The sequence below is a fragment of the Wyeomyia smithii genome, chromosome 1 (assembly GCF_029784165.1).
Source record: "Wyeomyia smithii strain HCP4-BCI-WySm-NY-G18 chromosome 1, ASM2978416v1, whole genome shotgun sequence".
Taxonomy (NCBI): domain Eukaryota; kingdom Metazoa; phylum Arthropoda; class Insecta; order Diptera; family Culicidae; genus Wyeomyia; species Wyeomyia smithii.
Genome location: NC_073694.1, coordinates 60,013,092 through 60,027,496, shown reverse-complemented (window position 1 = coordinate 60,027,496; position 14,405 = coordinate 60,013,092). Strand labels below are relative to the sequence as shown.

The 14,405-nt window shown below is 40.2% G+C and overlaps 1 long non-coding RNA gene across 1 annotated transcript; it reads right to left on the bottom strand.

The window, feature by feature from the left end:
- Nucleotides 1-1,179: 1,179 nt before the first annotated feature.
- Nucleotides 1,180-7,910, bottom strand: LOC129718946 (uncharacterized). Its single transcript, XR_008727091.1, has 3 exons — nucleotides 7,776-7,910; nucleotides 1,607-1,646; nucleotides 1,180-1,548 (listed from the first exon to the last, which is right to left on the bottom strand). It is a non-coding gene; the product is annotated as an uncharacterized LOC129718946 (long non-coding RNA).
- Between the last annotated feature and the right edge of the window lie 6,495 nt (nucleotides 7,911-14,405).

The window sequence follows — 14,405 nt, the reverse complement described above, 5'->3', positions numbered from 1 at the left end:
GGCAGCATAAATGAACGCAGTAGTTCTTCTTGGTTTCTACGGGTTCCTACGCAGGCAGCGTGGAAGTGCCTTTTGCATATTCCTTCGCATTTCCACAGGAAACGGTTGTTGGTCGAAGTACAGTTGGTTATGCCACACTTTTCCATAGCACTGATTAAAAATTGTTACGCGGCGAGTACGAATTGTCGAGAAAAGGTTAGATACACGCGGTAGCGCGACGGTCAAAGATTGTTTATAAATAAATAAGTTGTTGCTTACGTGCACTCGCGACGCCGTCAAGGTGTAAAAAAAAAAATACAAGTTAATTGCGGAGCGAAATGAAAACGCGTCCGCGCCCGATGACTGTTCGTGGCGAAAAAAAAGAGACCGATCAAAGGACTTAAGCATGGGTTCATTCTCAGGCTCCTCATTACCAGCACCCCGAATCCGTTTGCTGTCTCACCTAGAGGTTAATATTTATATGCTTCTTACACAACACTATCGCATCGCTAAAACCGCGATAGACATGGATTGGGTAGACGAACGTGCGCGCTGACTTCGATAGAATTAGAACCGCGATACACTACATGCCTACGAGGAAATTTCGAAAAAAGAAACGTGACAAACTTGTGGAGTGTGCAGGAGTATATCCGGCCTTTAGTAGCAACAAGTATCGAACAAACTTTCCTTTCCTTCCTTCCTTAGATCTACGTTCTGGACCGACAGGCGTCGGTACTGATCAGCATGCAGGGATCATTGGAGATTGCACATCGAATAGCTAAATCCCAAGCAATAATTGATGAATTCGATATGCAATTCCGGTCGATCCTGGTCTGTAACGAAGCGGCAACCGGTGGTGATTAATCAAGCTTCAAGCTCAAGCTCAAGAGCGTAATTTTCTGAGCAAAAACGTGATTTAAAAAAAATATCATTGTTTTTCGATTTTTAAATGAAGAATAAAAAATCGCTCTAAATCGCTACAATGACAGTTGGAACATGGGCGAACTGTCATTGTAGCGATTTCGAGCAGATTTCGAGCAGTTTTAACTCGTAATTTAAAAATCGAAGAACAACGATAGAAAATTTTTGAAAATCACGTTTTGCTTAGAAAATGCAGCATCTTCTAGATGATGAAAAAAAAAACTGATATAGCTAAACAACCCAATTGTAAACTGCTATACAGGGTGTTAGGTTCCTTGTTGGGAATATATCAGGGGCTGATTGAAGGCCACATTTGACGAGAAAAACTATGCGGATATGTCCAAGCGATATTCTGTTCAGAGTTATTCAGCTTTCATGTTTCTTGAATATTATTTTGTAGTGGCCTGAGTGAGTAAGTGATCAATTTTTGTATTACAGATGGCGAGTCGGTTGGATTTCGGACGAGTAGCTCGTCTGCGAAATCGCTCGACTCGTTCGTGACTCAGCTGTCACCAGCAAAGTTTCATTCTCGGTCTCTAATGAAACATTTTGCTCGCCTCGTCAGTGACTGAAGCTATAAAAACAGCGCATTGGAATGGTATCATGCTCTTTGTGATAAATTTTCAACATTGTTATCGTTATGTGCAGCTAGAAAAAAAAGCACTCAAAAATAAGTTCAAAGTGATACTTACCACAATATACTTACCACAATATATCTAACTAATGGTAGCAGTGGTCATAGGCTCCTACAGGAAAAAAAAAAGTTCAAAGTGAAAATGTCAAAACACTCATACGTTCATAACATTTTTGTTTTTCATGTTACCATCAACAAATTTTGACAGATAGTAGTACATATTGTGATCTTCAATGTGTAAAAAGAGGATTTTTTAAAAAGGTACTTTTTGAGATTTTTTGAGAATATTTTGCGACAATTTGGAAAATTTGGCACAAAAAAAAATTGTTTTCAATCAAACAAGTCATTTTTATATAGAAATTTTTGTCTATCAGTCACCATTTTGAATAGACCCTTTTGAAGCAGCAGCCGCGGGTCTACATTAAGAACTGATATCATAGAATGACCTCTTTATCAAGAAAAAACAACTGTGAAAAGTTTCAGAGAAATCAGAAATGACATACAAAAAAAAATATTTTTTTTACCTATTTTCCATGGAATGCCTCATAGGACTGTTATGCAAATAGCGGCAGTATGGTTGTCAGAGATGTTGAAATATTTTTTTAGAAGTTTGTATTAAGTGATGCGTCTGTTTGCCTGTGCTGTTATTCCAGCACATCAGTATAAAACACTTGAGACCCCGAACTCCAATTAATTGTACAATACCATTACCGGGCTAGGTGTCAGAAGACTTGTCACAGGTGACAAGAGTCAGTATTCTTTCTACAGTCTATCCCAAGCCGGAACATAGGATGACTGGCTTATTATATTGTGCGATACAATCAATTTCATTCAAAATTCGTGCACTCTTATTGTTTGTTGTTTCAATATTTTGGGTGAATCTCATCAAGTATACGGAATACAAGTAAATTTGTGAATATTCAAAACACGAGACATCCGGGCAAGGCCGTATATGCGTGTTGAGGACTAAGAGCAAATTTTTCAACTACAGTATAATCAACATCTATCCACCGACAAACGACAAATCCGATGACGTAAAAGATGAGTTCTATTAAAGCTTGAACGAATCTATGACGAGTACCCAAAACACGACGTAAGAGTCGTCATCGGAGATGCAAATGCACAGGTTGAGATGGAGGAATTCTTCCGTCCAATCATTGGAAAGCATAGTCTTCACTCGTTAACCAATGAAAACGGCCTGAGGCTGATAAACTTTGCTGCGACCAGAGGAATGGCCATATGTAGCTTCTATTTCCTACCGCTCCTTTGCTCATTGGGGCTACGCGTCAGAAGAAGCGCGAGTACGTGAAATGACGTGCTAAGCTGCTATAGAACAATAAACATAGTCAGAAGCAGGAATTTCCCTTTGCCGGTGATGTGTAATGACAAGGACAGCAATCTGCTTACGGATAAACCGACGGTTGCAGCCAGGTAGAATGAGCACTCTTAAGCGCTATTGAACGATGAGGAGCAAGATGAGCAAAACAGGAACATGATGAGGATTATGAGTGACGAATAAGCTGTGAAGCCACCAACATAGGAAGAGGTTAAAAAGGCGATGAGTGAACTGAAAAACGTCAAGGCCACTGGGAAGGATGGTATCTCGATCGAACTTCTAAAAGCGTTTTACTATGCGATCCACCAGATTATACTGAAGATCTGGGTGGATGAACAGCACAGTATTTATACGACTGGTTGGAAGGCCTCATATGCCCAATCTACAAGAAGGGACATCGACTGGATTGTTGCAACTATTGAGGCATTACGTTGCTAACTCCGCGTATAAAGTGCTCTCCTGTATCCTGTTTAGAGTCCTTCGTCGACGAATACCAGGCTGGTTTTCGACAGGGGCGGATCAAATTTCCACTCTGCGACAGATCCTCGATGGGTTCCGGGAGTGTAACTTGCAGACTCACCATCTTTCTGCAGATTTCAAGGCAACGTACGAATCAGTGAAAAGAAACGCACTGTGGCAGATTATGCTGGAAGACGGTTTTCCAACGAAACTAATTAAGATGAGTCGTAGGATGTTGGAAGGATAGAAATCATGCGTGCAGATAGCTGGCGAGACACCAGTCGCGTTGGTAACGCTAGATGGATTGAAGCGGAGGGATGCACTCTCCAACTTACTGTTAACATCGTCCTTGAAGGTGTAGTACGATGAGCAAACGCGCAAAGAAATGATACGATCTTCACGACATCACACACACTCCTTGGTTTTGCGGGCGACATTGATATCAGCCGTGGACAAGGCCTTCAGGCCTCTAGGAGACAAGCGGACCCTACTCAGTATTAACCACCAAATCAAAGTACACAGTACCTAGCAGGGAGCGTAGGAATTCCGGTGGTGTTGGTAATGAAGTGGATATTGATAGGGAATGAAGTAGAGATTAATGGGGGTTTGAAGCGGTTAATGAATTCGTTTATCTTGGATTGTTTGTGACATGTGACAACGATATAAGCCATGAAGTGAAACAACGAATTGCAGCTGCCGACAAGGCCTCCTACGGACTACGTAACCAGCTAAGGTCTCTGTGGTGACCGGCGGAGGACGCGGTAGCAGTGTCATCGTCCATCACCGCCTGAGAGCGTGGTAGTCGTAAAATGCCAGCCACATAATCTTCGGCTTTCGCTCTGCAGCCACAAGCTCTACAAGCGGTCCGCTCGAAGCCAGGAATGGCAAGCCGTCCAGTTCTCAAGCCGTCTCCTCCTGAAGACGGTCCTCCAGAACCGGTTTACTCGCCTTTGGCAGTCTTCCTGCTGCTTTTCTGGTAGTCCGAGGCTTGTTAGTAGTCTGCTCCTTATTGGTAGTCCGCTCCATGTCGTCTCCAGCGTATCCGAAAGAATGAGCTCTCTGCATCATGCGCATGCAGAGTATACAAAAATGCTGTTATGTAGAAGAGAATACAATCTGCTGGTGTGCGAGATGGCTTCTCAAGACAGAAGAAGCTGGAACTCTTTGATTCGTTTGGCCTTAGACCGCTAAACGATCCGTCGGCCAATAAAGTAAAGTAAGTAAGTAACTCATGAAAGTTGAAAACAGAGTTTTCAAGCAAACGATAGTCTAGTCTTACTCAACAAACCAATTTCCAGAGTCTATGTTTATATATTGCCGGTTGCGATCGCAATCAGCAGATCAGATCTAAAGCGCTACAATAATGACAGTTGGTATATGGGCGAACTGTCATTGTAGCAATTTCGAGCAGATTTTGATCAGTTTTGATTCGTGATTTAAATAGAATGGCAACGATAGACAATTTTTGAAAATCACGTTTTGCTTGGAAAATGCAGCTCTTTCAGATGATATAAAAAACTGATATAGCTAAACAACAAGCAGATTTCAAGCAGATTTGTCCGATTTTTCAAGCAGTTGCTGACATTTTAAAAAACTTCTCGCGCAAAAAACTTTCTGATAGTCACGCGATCTTCCGTAATGAAAAATAAATTATGGATATGCACAAATTTGTTTGCCCCGTATTTAAAGCTCATTTTCATTCTAGTGGATTCATTGATGAACTCTCTTAATTATCTAACAATAGTTTCTGTTGCTCAATACTGTAGATAAAACAAATTGAAATTGAAAGAGACAATGCCGATAGCATCACGCAATCTGTTCAAGAATAAATCAACTTTCGAGCAAGGTAAAGAAGAAATTGTTAAAAGACGTTAGAACAGTTTTAACAACCGGATATTTTCCTGATCTTCAAACTAAACTCTCGATCAACTGAATATTAACAAACGGATTACTTTAATATATGATATATCTGAACTTGATGAAAATAGCAAAACCTGTAATATTTCTGACATACCAGAAAAATAGATACAGATTTTTTCAAATTATGTTATCATACACTTGAATGTTTCAAAAGGTCTCCTTTTTTCAAATAAACCATTCACACCTTAAAAATATAAGCTTCTATAAGCAATATCCATTAAGATTGAATATTTCCAATACTTCGAAGTTCTGTGTTTAAAGGTACAGCACCTTCCAAAAATTTTGATGCAAAAGGTGGAAGTAATTTTACATGGCGCGATTAGAGCAAGAGCAGTTATAACGTTGGAGCATATTCATGAAAAAGACTTTGTAGGAAACCTTCTGTTCTGATCTAGTTCTGTAGGAAACCTAACAAAACATATTCGTAATGAATAGCAAAGACTTCAACTGATATTTCAACTGTTAACGAGATCAAGTTAGGACACGTTGATACAGCACTTCAATATCTTGATGAGAATTGTGGTCTTTAACCTCACAAAGTATATCCTAGCTTACTTTGTAGCTTCAACTGAAAAATCAATCTGAATAGAATGCACTTACAGCAGAATAGAATCCAATTATTTTATAATAAGTTTAAGCAAGTTGAAAGAAGTCATAAAACTTTGGACTTAAATTCACATATCAATCAATGAGCTTCTCCAACTTTTCACCTCTTAGTTACAGCAAAGCTCTTAGATAATCCTAACACGAACCACTTTATTTTAAGTCTTCATCGACCCACAGAACAACAAAGAAGTTGAAAATTTAAGAAAAAACCAAACGAAAACCATAGCTGTGACGTCACCATCAAATAGGGATGTTAACATTTTGAAACTGGGTCATCGTTCAGTATTATCCGCGGATTTTTTGCTCTAATGCACACCACAGCGTTATTACACTGACACTAAAAATTGCATAAAAAAACTAACTAAAATATTCTTCTCTAATCACTATCACCGCGTTCCGAAAAGAGTCGCCCCCTTTGACGTCACTGTTTCGAAAGAGGGTCAATCACTGACGTAGTTAAGAGTGCACTCTTAAGCTCCGATGCACTGACGTCACGATGGTTAAAAATAGGGTCAATCGCAGCCGAAAGCCGACGTCACCGAAACCGCAGATCCGCAACTGCACATTCGAACAATACTCGGTCGAGCACTCCACCAGCGGAACAACTGGAGCAGCAGGCAAGGGTAAGTTTCAGTTCAACCGGATGCAGTATGGCCAGCTGCGATGCAGCGAACCAATTGACTGAATAAGTTGGCACAAGTGCATAGCCTGCTGCTCTGTTTGGGGTCGCAGCCTCCCATGTCGCCTCGGTTGGCCCTACTGCGACAACGGACGCAGTCGGCCAGACTACGTCATCGAAAATATCGTTCAGTAGATCACCGCACACGGTTCTTCACTGTCTTCTTGTTCGTAAGTTTTGGTTTCTACGTTTGGCGATTTCCGAAGCAGCCGGATGCAATTCTTTTCTGCTGTTTGGGGATTGAAAGATGGAAAGACCTCCTTCTCTCATGTGGAGTATGGAAATGGGCCGAAATGCGCACGAACTCGCTCTGATAGTGTTACCGGGACTGAGGGTCCGTGTGTGGAGCTGCAGAGGTATTATTTTTGAGAATGACGTCATTCAAATATACGAACTGTGCCGACAGAGGGCACGCTCGGTAACTCCAGCATGTATCCGGATACGAAAACTTTCTTTTTTTGACGTTTGATGCACCGATGTATGCGTTTCTATATGTGTGAGAGTGCATGTTGCAGAAGTAGGTCATGGAACTCAACCGTTGCGCGCGGTTCTTCCTGACGTTTTGATTGATGATCGATATAGCAAAACCGAGAATTATCTGGCAGCCGTTGAATAAGGAATTTTTCGGATTGTCAGCATCAGAGCATAACTTTGGCTAGTTTCTATTTATATCGAGGAAATAAGAAAAAATATCGTTGAGCTATTCTTAGACTCGAAGGACGGACGGGAAGTGAAATTATGCACACTATTCCTCTCTTTCTTCCAAAGCTATAAACCAACAGCAACATTTTCCTCTTGGGCACAGTGTTGGGGTTGGGAGATTTCTTTCGTTCACACACAGCAGCAACAAAACCGAGATATCGATGCTATCTGGGGGGTTGGATCGCTACGAGGCTGCTGCGCACGAAGAACGGACGGGAGCGGATTGCTATAACAACGAGCGGAATTTGAAAAAAAAAAAAAAAAAACCGTTTGCTCTCAATGACGTCAGAGGCAATGACGTAGTTTGCGTTTCTACTATGTTGCTGGCTTTCTGTGCCACGAGACTGTGTCGTGCGAGTTCGTAACTTTGTTTCTTTTGTTGATGAATTTTCACATTTTTCCTAACCGAGCTACACTTAGAGTAGAAATTAACGGATAAACTATTCTTAAACCACATCACATAATCAACCGATAAGCATTCATTTTGTTAAGTAACGATTCCAACGTTCGTTTTCTTTTTCTTCAAACTAGAAACTTACCTTTCGATTGGCCAGAGCCTAGTATTGCACTATCAAATAGGCTGAACAACACTTGCCAAACAGCCCACAACTGTTTTATAACTATCCTAAACCTTTCTGTAAGCAGGTTCGCTTCCGCATTTGCTGTGCGTACAGTCCAACGTTCGCCGAGGAACTGATGCTGTGATATTGTCTAACTTTAGGCGATAACTCGCATGCTGTGTGTGGCACTCAAACAGCATGCTGCTGCTCACGTTGCTACGGTGGTGTGTTTTTTTGGGTTGCCTCGCACAGCCGGATGAACTCCGAACTGCTGGTGGCAATTCAAAAACCATGCAAGGGCTTGGCGGAATTGGCTTGAGGATATGTTCCGGACATGCGCTGAACGGCCAGCGACGGGAATAAATTTTTGAATGGAATTTTATCATCGCACCGTTCTCGCATACTTTCTCGCTCTCGCGCGTTCTCTCACTGTAAGCGGAATGGGTCTTGATTCGGGTCGGTCGTTTGCACCTATATGACGTCATCGTTATTATCAGCTTGCGTTTGAAGAAAAACGAGGTCAATCTCCCTGAAATGCAACAAAAACTTCATCGCATAGTGCTTCGTTGATCAACGCGCGTCAGCGAAACCACTGAGCCCAAGGTTCGATCGCTTCCAGAGTTCCACCAGTCAAATTTTCCAGCCAACAGCACAACTCTTGAGGTGGGTCAATAAACCCTAACAGCAGTCGGTTCTCTTCTCCCTTCTTAGTCTCACTGTTGCTCTCGGCTGCTGTTTACTCCCCGAGAGGACTGTGTGGTGGTGGTGACGAATCGTACGTGGCAGATCCGGATGTCGTCATCTCGCCCACGCATCTTTGGGACGCCTGCCTCCACGGAACGGCCAATCCACGCTGACTGCGTGGGTGGACATCGTCAAAACAATGCCGTTTTCGGGCATGCAGTACCCGGACCTAGTTGCATATCCCTTGCCTGTGTGCGCGTACGTTCTGGCCGACTGAACTGTCTGCACTACCCGACTCGGCCGGTTGCGCGTGGGCGCTCCGAATGTGGGTCAGAGGATTGCTAGGGCTCTAGGTTAGTAGCACTGACAGGCGCGTGCAGGTTCGAACAGTTCTGGTGCGGTATCGTGGGTAGTTTTCGTTGCGGATGGAAGTTGCGCTGGGATTTCGTTGGCTGTGGCTGCACATGGGCTCTGGCTTGCTACGGGTATTATAATTGCGAGCTGATTTATATAAGACAGTTTTTGCAATTACACTCCGATTTATTGTCTCCAAGGATGTTTATTATTTGATTATTATAATTATTGGCTTTTATAGTTGTTATTTTGTTTTTCGAAAAGTTCTTTGCTTTGAGAAATGTTTCATTCTGACTATAATTGAAAATAGTTGAACATAGTCAAATGTTGCAGAGAGGATTTAAACCATCAGAAAATGACTTCGAAAAGGTTACCATTAAGCTCTTTGATATATAACAATTTTTTGGTGTGTATTAAACACTTGTTTAAGTTTTCTGAAAACGATTTCAGTTTTTCGACAACAACAAAAAATCACAAGAAGGTTGTATGCAAAGCCACGACCGCAAGGTTGAAGTAGAATACTTTTACAAGAAAGATAACCAGGCTGCTTGCGTGTCAGTCATTTTTTCTAGTAAATAAACGTTGACCGTTCATTGGCAGTATTGTAATTTCTTTTTGTCTGATGTTTTGAATGAAGTTCATTGGATATTTTTAAATTTTGTGCAAATGAGAAGTTGAAGTGCTGCCGAATTTTAATATGCGACATCATTAAACGGGAACGGAACAAAGACTACGGTTATGCAGAACGCGAATGCTGGCGCGATGCGATTCGCCTCACCGTGGTGAAATGTACAGCTCTTCTTAAGGCGAAGTAGAGCTATACATTTCAACAGATTTCGTCTTGCCGAATCGCATCGCGCCGTTATTTGCGTTCTGCATGACCGTAGCCAAACACTAAGCGGCGCAAACACGTAGTAATAGTCAGAGTATGCATGTAGATGAAGATAATTACCTTTGGATTATAGCGCAAAACGAGAAAATATTAACTCTTTAAATAATCATTTGTGTTCTTCAAATTTCAGTTGTTCAATTTAATATCCGATGAAATGTTTGTTTATTATCTGATGAAGCTCTTATATTGGCCAAATGATGCATTTCCAATTTACTAGGTCCATAACTCTGCCGACCGTGCTTGGGAAAGCGCGGTATAACGACCAATCAGAGGTCGAATTTTGTGTTTTGACAAGGCTTAAGAGTTTTCAATAGTACAATAGTTGAATGATAAAATTTCAATTTCATGCATTTGGTAGGAATCTTAGAAGATTTTCTAATCGATTGCTGCAAAAACGAAGGAAATCCATCGAAAACTAACCGATTTATTAGCATTTGAAATTTTTCTCACTTTTTTCAGTTTTAGATTTTCATTTTACATCCCTATGTAGCCGAACTTCCTGAGAGAAGTATTCTAATTCAAAATTAAATCTTCATTAATTCATTTGTTGTCCTTATAAGGACAATTGTTCATTTCATCATAGGATGTAGTGTTTATCTTACATCTCTGTGTTACCAAATTTTACCTTTACATCGGCCTCAGGGAAGTACCGGCTGCATCTGCATCTACCGCTGAGGCTGTCACTATACTGCTATTGGTACCAAAAGCTATTAACTCTTCAAATAAGTGTGTTATTTGTTCTCAAAAGAACAATTGTTCAATTCAAAATCGGATTTACGCAATCGCATCTCTGTAATATTACCGACAATAATATTCTTCTGAACAAACTGATACAACTTTCCCATAAGGCCTCTGCCATAATAGACGCGAAAAGCGACGCGAACCGATTCGCTCAGCTGTAGGTTAAGGTACAGCCATCAGTAGAGCTGTACATCAACCTACGGCCGAGCGAATCGGTTCGCGCCGCTTTTCGCGTCTACTATGGCAGAGGCCTTAGAGAAAGTTGCTGGCTGATGTATTCACTTCATGCAAGCCTGCTGCTGATGCTTCCCGCTACCACACTGAAACAGCATTTTAGTGAAGGGAGTGTCGTTGCATCAGCTGACCCTGCTACTATCGATGCTGATATACCCGCTGCAACAGCTACGCTATGCCGCTATACGCTGGCCCAACTGCTGCTGCAACGCTATCCGTAGCCATGCCACAGTTGTGGCCGCCATTGGTATCCGCTGTACCTGCATCTGCTGGCCCTGCTGCTATCGATGGTGAGATCCGCTGAAACTGCTACGCTTATTCGCAGCCATGCCACAGTTGTGGCCGCTATCCGCTATCGATGGTACCCACTGCTCGCTCCCGCTGCTGCTAAGGGAGGACTGCTGTCGTCGCTGTTCAGAACTACTATGAGCGGCTTCGACTAAAACAGGCTCTTATATAGGGATGAAAATAGGAATGAATTATTTTACGTACGTGGTGGAATGATATAACTTGAAAAATATGTGTGACTTCATTCTGGCTCAGAGCGATCATTTGATAAGCTCCACCTCTTTTTTCAGTTTCTAAAGTTTTTCCTCAGTTTCGTAGCACGGATGCGCAAAAATGATTTCTTGTGAACATTCTGTCGAGCCGGACCGATAGCACTCTCATTGAAGCAACAAAATAACATGTTTTGTGTCGTGTTGTGCAGCTTGGTTGAAGAAAATGTTCCCGTCCCCATGTCGCATGTAAGCAGATTATTGCGTTCAGTAGACAGTAGATAGTATATCCAGCGAATAAACACCGATGGTGCTCTCACACACGCAACGGTTTTAACCCGTATTTTATTGCGGTTTGTAACATCAAGCGATTTCGTTCGCTCGCTGTTGCGTGTTGCATCATGTGACAACTTGGCAGCTTGGAGACGACGAAATTCTGTTTACGCTGATTGATTGAATCGACTTCATATTAGCTCTGCATAGTCGAACTAACTGCTTTTGTGAATGCGTACTAACAGCGATGGAAGAAAATCGTTTCTAGCGATTTTTGAATACATATAAATCTCCTTTGTGATGCATTAACATCTCTGTCAGTGTGCGATATACATTTACTCTTCTCACATTTGCAAGCAGATCTATGTGTAAGACGAGTTACGAGGATTGCAAAGGAGCACCATGTATATAGTATCCCTGCTGGCGTACTCTCTTTCTCTTCCTTCGCCTTATTCGCCTCTTGTCGTGACTGCTAACAACAACATCTGTATCTAAATGTGCACAGTTGAGTATATGGGGTTAGTCGCAATATTTACATATGATAAACAAAGATCATTCATGATCGTTCAGTCAATGATTGAGATTTTTGTCAAAAAGAGAGTGAAAAAAAAGTGTGTTGTTTCCTACTCCCATAATGAGATTGTTTTGGTGGCAGGTTCAAGTTCCCAGTTGGTTTAGAGATCTTGCTTGTATAAAACGTGTGTCAGGATGGACAAAAAGGTAGAAAAGGTTAACATATCCGCAAAAAGTTCGGCAAGTTTTCGCAGTAGAGAATGGCGGTTTCAGATGCGGAAGGCGGAGTTCAAAATATTAAGAAATTATTTAATGAAATTGATCGCTAGTCTTTCGAAATAACCTGTATAATGATATACACTATAACTAGCATCGAATACATTATGTTTCATTAGGGTGGTTCATTTATTTGACATAGAGTGGTTTATAATATTGTGTAAAAATGAGTATAAAAAGAAAAAAATCACTTTTCACTTAGTACCAATAGAAAAATTTCTGAAAATATAATATTTGCTACATCATTGTCGTTAGGGTGGCAATGTTGAATTGGAAAAAAATACCATGTAAAATGGCAAGATATTTCAAAACAAATTTACAAAATGTTTCAAAAAACTACTCTGTGAAAAAAAATAACTCAACCAAAATTAAGATTGTGTCTCGCGGAAAATGTTGAATGCTTCCATGTCATTTACAAAATCACACACGGGAGGTGCATGGAATTTGAATAATGTTTTCTATTCCAAGTGTCTTGAAAGTACATGAAACGGTGGATACTGATGGAATATGTTTTTTTGATTTTGTTTGAAAAATATACTCTCTAGGACACATGTACTTGTTTATGCAAATGCTGTACCAGACAATTTATTCGTTTTATTCAGGGGCCGTCCACATACCACGTGGACAGATTTTTAACGATTTTGACCCCCCTCCACCCGTGGACAAATGCCCATATGAATTATAAAATATTTGTAAGGACCGTGGACATCACACAACCCCCCCCCCCCCAAGCTGTCCACGTGGTATGTGGACAGCCCCTTACCACAATAATGTCCTTTGCCAGGGATAGGGATCTCAATCAATAAGCAACACAATTGACTCGTTGTTTCTGAGTTTGCGTCGTTTTGACAGTTCAACCATACATTTTCTGTCAAGTTTACATCATCAGAACGTGAACGTGCCCATTGGCTGAAACTTTGCATAGTCGTTTTTATAGGCAAAAAATGCCCTTTTGTGCTATAGGTTTAATTTTTTGAAACACAACTCATATTGAAAAGCTATTGAAAAATGCTATTATGATGGTATTGATGATTACCAATACTTTTAGAGCCAACACGGTTCGTTTGAGCGGTGTGACGTCTTCGGCAAAGTTGTAACTTATAGTTTTGTCTTCCAAAAAAATATAGACTGTAAAAACATATTATTGATTTTTTAAAAACAAATTAGAAGAAAATTTAAAATTAATTATCCAAAACAGCCCATTTAAAAAAAATCGATTTTTTTTATAAAAACTTCGAAAGATTACCTGAACAACGAAACCAGTCATGGAGGAATCAGAAAAAAAGCTATTTTTTTTTCACGGGGTACATCTTTTTTGGAAGTACAAAGTTATTATTTACAACTTTGCCAGGTACACTATGACAATCAAATAAACCTTTTTGACCGTAAAAATATTCCTCATACAGTGCTCTATTGGAAATTAAAAATATGTCTACAGTCGAAACGGTTTGTTTGATTGACATAGTGTCTTCGGCAAAGTTGTAGATAATATTTTGTCCTTTCAAAAGAAAAATATTCCTTTTGAAAAAACGATTCAAACAATTTGTTTTTTCAAAAAAAAAAATTTTTTTTTTTTTTTCAAAAAACGATAACTTTGTTTTTCTTAACTTCTAAATGGTCGGACTGGTTTCATTGTTTTGGCAATCTTTTGTAGGTTTTATTAAAAAATCAGATTTTTAAAAAATGAGCTCATTTGAATACATAATTGTTTTTTAATTTTTCGTCTTATTTTATTTTTCAATAAATGATTTTTTTAAATGTATTTTTTTGAAAAGACAGAATTATTATCTACAACTTTGTCCAAGACGTCACACCAATCAAACGAACCGAAGTGCTTTTTATTTTATACTCATTTTTCACTATATTATGAATTATGATGTATTCGATGCTACTTATAGTATATATCATTATACAGGCTATTTCGAGATACTAGCAATCAATTTCATTAAATAAATTCTAATTGTTTCAAACTCCGCCTTCCACAATTGAAAAAACGATTAAGTCCCAGAGAGTCGATTTTTGCAATTTTTTTTTCAGATGACACCAATTCTCGACGTTTCATGCGTTTCTAAGTCATTTGGCATCAAAAACCATCGAAAACCGATTTTTTTTTGGCTATGAAAATACAGTAATCACCCGATTATA